We start from the raw sequence: 6,466 nt of genomic DNA on the forward strand, positions 1-6,466 counted from the left end.
CAACATGGCAAAGGATGATTTTATGTAAAGTACTCCCCCAATCTTGAATTTTGCAAAATTCAAGTTTGGATGAATTTAATTCAATGTTGTATGATGATTGGTTGGACATACCTTGTGCTTGTCATTCATCCGATCTTTTTGCTCCAATCCTGGAAAGGTTAGTGACAAGAATACCCGAAGGAATATTTTTACAATTATCCTTATATGCTCAACACACAAGGTAATGTTACTAATAATTAAAAGCTCATGTTACAATCTGATCAGTGCTTGTTTTAGGACACTAAGCTTGTCCTTGGGAAACCATCAATTTATGTCGGCGAGGTGGTTTCCCCTCCAACGCTGACCTATATCAAGACCAACTCAACGAGATCTGCAATATTTAATATAGACATATGCATCGACAGCCGCCCTTTTAAAGTTTATATAAATAGAAAGGATGAGGGGGTTGGAGATCTCGAATGTTGTGATTTTGGAAAAAGCAATGGATTGTGAAGATGTTACATATGAGCATGGAGTAATTGAAGTGGCTATGAAATAAATTCCATGCTCATTAATGCTTAGAGTGAAATCCATGTGGTATGGTGAAAGTGATAAGGTGAGTGTGGTAAAAAAAAGAAAAAGGATACACAGACGACTTGGTTCGAAACTAGCACAGCTACTGTTCCCCGGCAACGGCGCTAGAAAGCTTGTTGGGTATTTTAAACGCAAACAGAAAAATCCGCAAGCGCACGGATACCGATGTAGCCTTTACCCGGGAGTATTCCAGAGTATCGATTTTCCACAGAGAACGTGAGTGTACTAATTACGATCCAAGATCGCCGAAGGATAACTATATAACTATTTTTGGTGGGAAGAGAGGAAGTTTCCTGAGAGTTCTCTAGTTGATCTAAGAATCAAGAATTACTTCAAGATTATCTATTTCGCGACATCAGAACACTAACCACAGAAAGAGATGAGAAGGGGGCTAGGAAGCTCCGACTACGGTCCTACAAACACCGATCCGAACGAGGTGGAATACGTCGACCGTTAGGGCTGTCACTACCCTAGGGCTACCACAACAATCCACAGGATTGGGTGCAATTCCAGGTAATTGCAAGACTAAACACCACGTCTAATCTATTAATTACTACTCTAGCGTTATAAAGACTAGAGCACTTGATGCAAGCGGGAATCCAATAAATAACTTGAATGTAAATAAAAGTAATTAAAGAACTCAGGAATTATGAATTGAAGAACCTGGAGAACGATGAAGAACGAACCAGTTGCTACAAAAGTATAATGTTGAGGAAGATCCGACAGACCCGGCTCCTCCTCCGCTCTCCTCTTCTCTCTCCCTATTTTCTAGATTACAACTAGAACTAACTAGAACTAGAACTAGAGGAACTAGAACTAGAACTAGATGAACTAGAACTAGATCTAGATGAACTAGAGGTAGAACTAGAAGAACTAGGGGGATCCTCTCTACTTGTTTGAAGAATTGAAACGCTAACTTTGATTCTGTAGAAGAGGTATGATCTCCAGGGGCCAGGGGGTCTGATTTTATAGTCCCTCCAAGTGAATATAGGCCGTTGGATCAAACTGACATTGATTGAACGGTTATCCTTGATCCTTTAAGTCGGTGGAGCAATATCCCGAAAGAAAGTCCTGATTGGACTCTGGTTGAGGGCGGGCGCCCAGGAAAGGAGGGCGGGCGCCCTGTCCCTGAGTCCTCTCGCCTCCGCTTCCTTCCCGTGGCTTCTAGAGTCTTCTAGATGGTAGAAAATTGCGCGGCACGTTAATATCTCTATGTAAACCCGACGTGTGGGCCTTTCTTCCATATTTCCTGATAACCCCCTGCAGAAATAGACAAACACCATCGTGGAATTCTGTCAGATAAAACCCTAAGTCTAGGTGTTGGTTGCATTTGGATCCTTTCTATGATTACTTGATGGTTAAATGTGAGCATTAAGGACCGTCAACAGTAATCAGCCACCAAATCTAAACAACCTTAGCCCGATTCTCCTGCAGATTCCTCGAATTTACCAACCTCTCGAACCGAACCTCCCCACTTATGTGCTCATCGGCAATATTACCGTTAGAGAAAACTGCCGATGGACCGACCAGGCGATCTTGAACAGTAAAATATCTTCAAAATCATGACCGCTTGCTGCCAAATCACCTGTGCAATCCCTTGATTATCGTGCGAACAGTTACCATATCCATCTGAACACCCTCAGATTTCACAGATGCGGCAAAGAGATAAGTCAGATTTGCCCCTGCCCATTTTGTCCTATAAATACTTCCTTCTCCGGTACTCTTTCTCCATCTCGTCATTCTACAGCCTCAAATCCACTTTCCTGGCGGCGGCATTGCTTGAGAACTCCAAGAACTCCAGCAAGGGCCTCCTCCATCAATCTTCCAAGTCTTCGATCTCTCCTCTTCCTCGGGAAGAAATGGCCATCAACTTCATCGTTCCTGAGGTCAGCCTATCATCCTTCTTTTATACTTTTACTGTACTCCTGTTCATCTGCAAATCTGGTTACTAAGTACTTTTTCTTTCTTTTCTGTTCTTTCATTCTCTATCTCTTTAGGTGTTGGCTGATAAAATTGTTATTCCTACCGATCAACCTCACTTCCAGTGCCTTGGCCCATTGGGAAATCCAGATCCTGCCGATCTGATAAACGCAGAGACAAATAGGATCCCTTTTAGAGCCGAAAACTTCTCCTTAGATCTGTGGAAAGATGCTTTTCGTTCCTGGTCCAGTCCCACCAAAGGATGGAAAGACTGGTTCCTGAGAGTCAGCCATTCAAATGAAGCCCAATGGGGTGAGCGGAAATTAGACCAATGCATCAGATTATCTATTGCCGATATGGAGAGGAACGAGTCGCTGCTGATAGCTGCCTCGTACTTTTGGTCAGACACACTCAATGCTTTTGTATTCGGCCATGGCCCTGCTTCACCTAGTCTTGCCGATGTGCTCATGCTCACTGGCTTAGACATATCAACTGCTGATAATAGTCATTTGTTTGACACCAAGCCCAGCTCTAAGGTAGAGACTTGCGTTATCGGCGGTTGGTCTGGATATATTCAGAAGTACCGAAAAACAGGATCTGTCGGGGAAAGAGAGCAGGCCATTTTCTTGAACATGTGGCTGGATAAGTTTGTATTATGTGGCCGATCGGCGGGACCAACCTCTGTCTATCTATCGGCAGCAGAAAGACTGGCCAATGGTGGCCGATTTCCTCTTGGCCGATATTTGCTCGGCTCTTTTGATCACCTTCTCCATCAGGTAGCTAAGAAACTCCTGCTAGGCCAACCCATCGGTAACTTAGGGGGACCCTGGTGGCTTAGTGTCCACATGCATAAGCGCCTTGAATTCAACCTTTTTGCACAGTGCTTCCCCAGAGATATAGCCGAAGATCATGAGCTGGATGAGAAGGAATCGGCAACTCGCTCCCCTCTGAACTATGGTGAAGCTGCCATAGTTCTACCGGGTACCGATGGTAATGAAGATCAGGTTAGCCGATTCTTTCAGACTCTTTACGAGGGTCTGACCAAAGAACAACAGGCATGGATGCCTTATGAGGATCCAGACACCAGATTTCCCCTGACTTTTCATCCCTTTGATGATGCTCTCAACAAGGACCATGATCTGATGATGGCAATTATCACTCCGAGGGCTATACCATTGAACTTCTTTTGTAGTGGGAAAGCTTCCAATCTCACCTATGAGTTCTACAATCCATCAGCATTGGCCCGTCAATTGGCCTTCGGACAGTTGCCGATTGCGCTCTGCTACGTCGATGTGGTGAAACCAAGGGAGATCATCACCAGTGGTCTTGAGTGGATTAGAATAGCTCAACTCCCGCCAAATGCCGATACATGAGATATCGACTTATCGGCTTAGATCCCAGCTCTCTTCATCACCCAGGCGTACAAACAATGGTGGGCAGAGTGGAAAGAGCATTTGTTCTGCAGATCGGCTCTTACATACCGCGGTATGATCGACTCCACCTACAAGGTCCACGAGAACACTGTAAGTCTTCAACCGATGCCGAAATCCTATTACTTTTGTTCTTATCGGCAACTTACTTCCTCTGTTTTATACAGGTCGACGATACTCCACCGTCAGTCAGCAGAAGTGGCAAGCCGATCGAACTCCTTCCATCGGGCCCGATCTCTTTGATCGGCAACAATGCACCAAGCTTAGCGGCTCTAATGCACCGGGGTGTGCATTTTAAGAAAATCACCACCAAGCGGGCCAAGACATCTCCATCAGTCGCTGCTACTGCTTTGGCGCAAGTTTTCAAGGTAGAAAGTGTTTATCTCTTCAATTTATACCGATTCCATTCTATACTCACACGGCCTTTTCAGGATACATCGGCTGCCATGGGAACTTCATCGGTAACATTCACTGTTTCAAACAAAATTCCATCAATACTCTGTTACACTTGTACTTCTGAAACTTTTATCGTTGTATCAGCAAACTAGCAAATCGGCAAAGACCAGCAGTACCAAGACAACTGCCGATGCCCCCCAGTCTAGCCAAGTAAAGAGAAAGGGTCCTAAGAGTACTAAGTCACAAGCAAAACGTCAGAAGACAGCAGCGCCTCCTCCTCCTCCTCTAGGGTCACCGATTCATGTGGAATCGTCCCCTTCTTCACCAGAGGCTCAGACACAACAAGCACCATCTCCACCTCAGCCACAAGAAGAACCTCAGCCAGAAGAGACACTAGCCAATGTACATGAGCAGACCACCGATCCAGTGGGATCAATTATATCATCGGTAGTCTCTTCAATCCAGACGAGCACTGCACCCCCTCAAGGTAAAGTTCTGTCCATAAGATTATTTATCGATGGATTTTTAACTTGCAGCACTCATTATTATTATATAATTTTCAGCTGACATCATTCCATCGGCAACTCCAGGCGATCAACCCGTGGTACCATCGGCTTCAGCTAGCCAGAGGCGAGAAATTGCCTTGAAACAAGTAAGTCACCTGATTTCTATTTTTCATCACTAGTACTTGATGATCAAATAACTTATTTTATTTTCTTTTCAGGAACAGGATTCTCCCGACAGCTTGTTCTCCTTTTCCATCGAAATTTCCGATAATGAAGGCGAGGAAGCAAGCTCTTCTCAAGCAGTTGGGATTTCATCAGCAGAAATCAGAGCAAAGCTGGAAGATCTGTTGGCCCTGCTTCATCAGGATACAGCTCAACTGGTTGATGACTCTGATCCAGCCAAGGCTCTGTTTAAGGCTCTCAGAGGCCAAATCCCTACCGATGCCGAGGAGACTCTTTTTCAGGCTGCACACTTAGAGAGCCGCCAGCTTCAGTATCAAAAAGCTGCCCAACGCCTTGCCAATAGAGCCACTCATGCCTAGCTCTCAGAGGAGGTAATGAAAGTGAAGCACCTTGCCGATGAGAAACACAAGGGCATCGGCATTCTAAAATCCTCCGGAGATATGCTGAAACAAAAGATCTCCGACCTATCGGCTAAAAGGGAAACCCTGTTGGTAGAGCTTAAGCAAGTAGAAGAGGCTCTGTCCCAAGCTCAACAAGAAGAAAGTCAGCTGCCTGAAATGATCAAGACCCTCGAACAAGAGCGAAACATTCAAGCCCGCAAGGCATTGCAGATGAAGAAGAAGCTGAAGCCAGTGGAGGGTTCTGCCGATGAAGACATCTAGGAGATAGAAGAAGCCGATCAAATCCGTCTGCGCGCTATATCGGCGATCCAAGCTCGGCTAAATGTATAAGCTTTTCATCGGCGGCGTGTTTTGCTCTTTCTTCAAAAATTGCCGATTATTTTGGTCTAGCCGATAGGACTGTTATCGGCATCTTTTGAAACATCGTATTTACTCCGAGATACACTTTAATCCAACCGATAGGAATGTTATCGGCACTTTAAGCTTTCACGCATCAACCCATATGCTCGGGTAATATTTCTTTAAGTACTTTCCATTCAATACTCTGGGAAATTCAACTCCTTCGAGAGTTTCCAAAATATAAGCATTACCGGGAGCAGACCGATTTATCCGATAAGGACCTTCCCATGAGACCATTTGCCAAACTTTGAACTTTTAGTCCCAATCGGTAATATCAGCTTCCATACCAAATCTCCATCGGTAAACTCCTTAGCCTTTACTTTTTTATCATACCACTTAGCAACTCTCTTTTTATTTTCTTCTATACTTATCAAAGCCCTCACCCGATGTCCTGCTAAATCATCTAACTCGTCTTTCATCAAAGTAGCATAGTCATCGGCAGCTAGCTGATCTTGAAAAGATAGTCGCCTAGATCCGGTCTTAATCTCCCATGGTAGCACCGCATCATGCCCATACACCAACTAATAAGGCGAAACTTTAGTCGACCCATGACAAGCCATCCGATATGACCATAAAGCTTCATTCAATAATGTATGCCACCTCCTAGGATTTTTTTCAATCTTTATTTGATAAGTTTAATAATTCCTTTGTTGGACGC

Source organism: Sorghum bicolor, chromosome 7, assembly GCF_000003195.3.
Source record: "Sorghum bicolor cultivar BTx623 chromosome 7, Sorghum_bicolor_NCBIv3, whole genome shotgun sequence".
NCBI lineage: Eukaryota > Viridiplantae > Streptophyta > Magnoliopsida > Poales > Poaceae > Sorghum > Sorghum bicolor.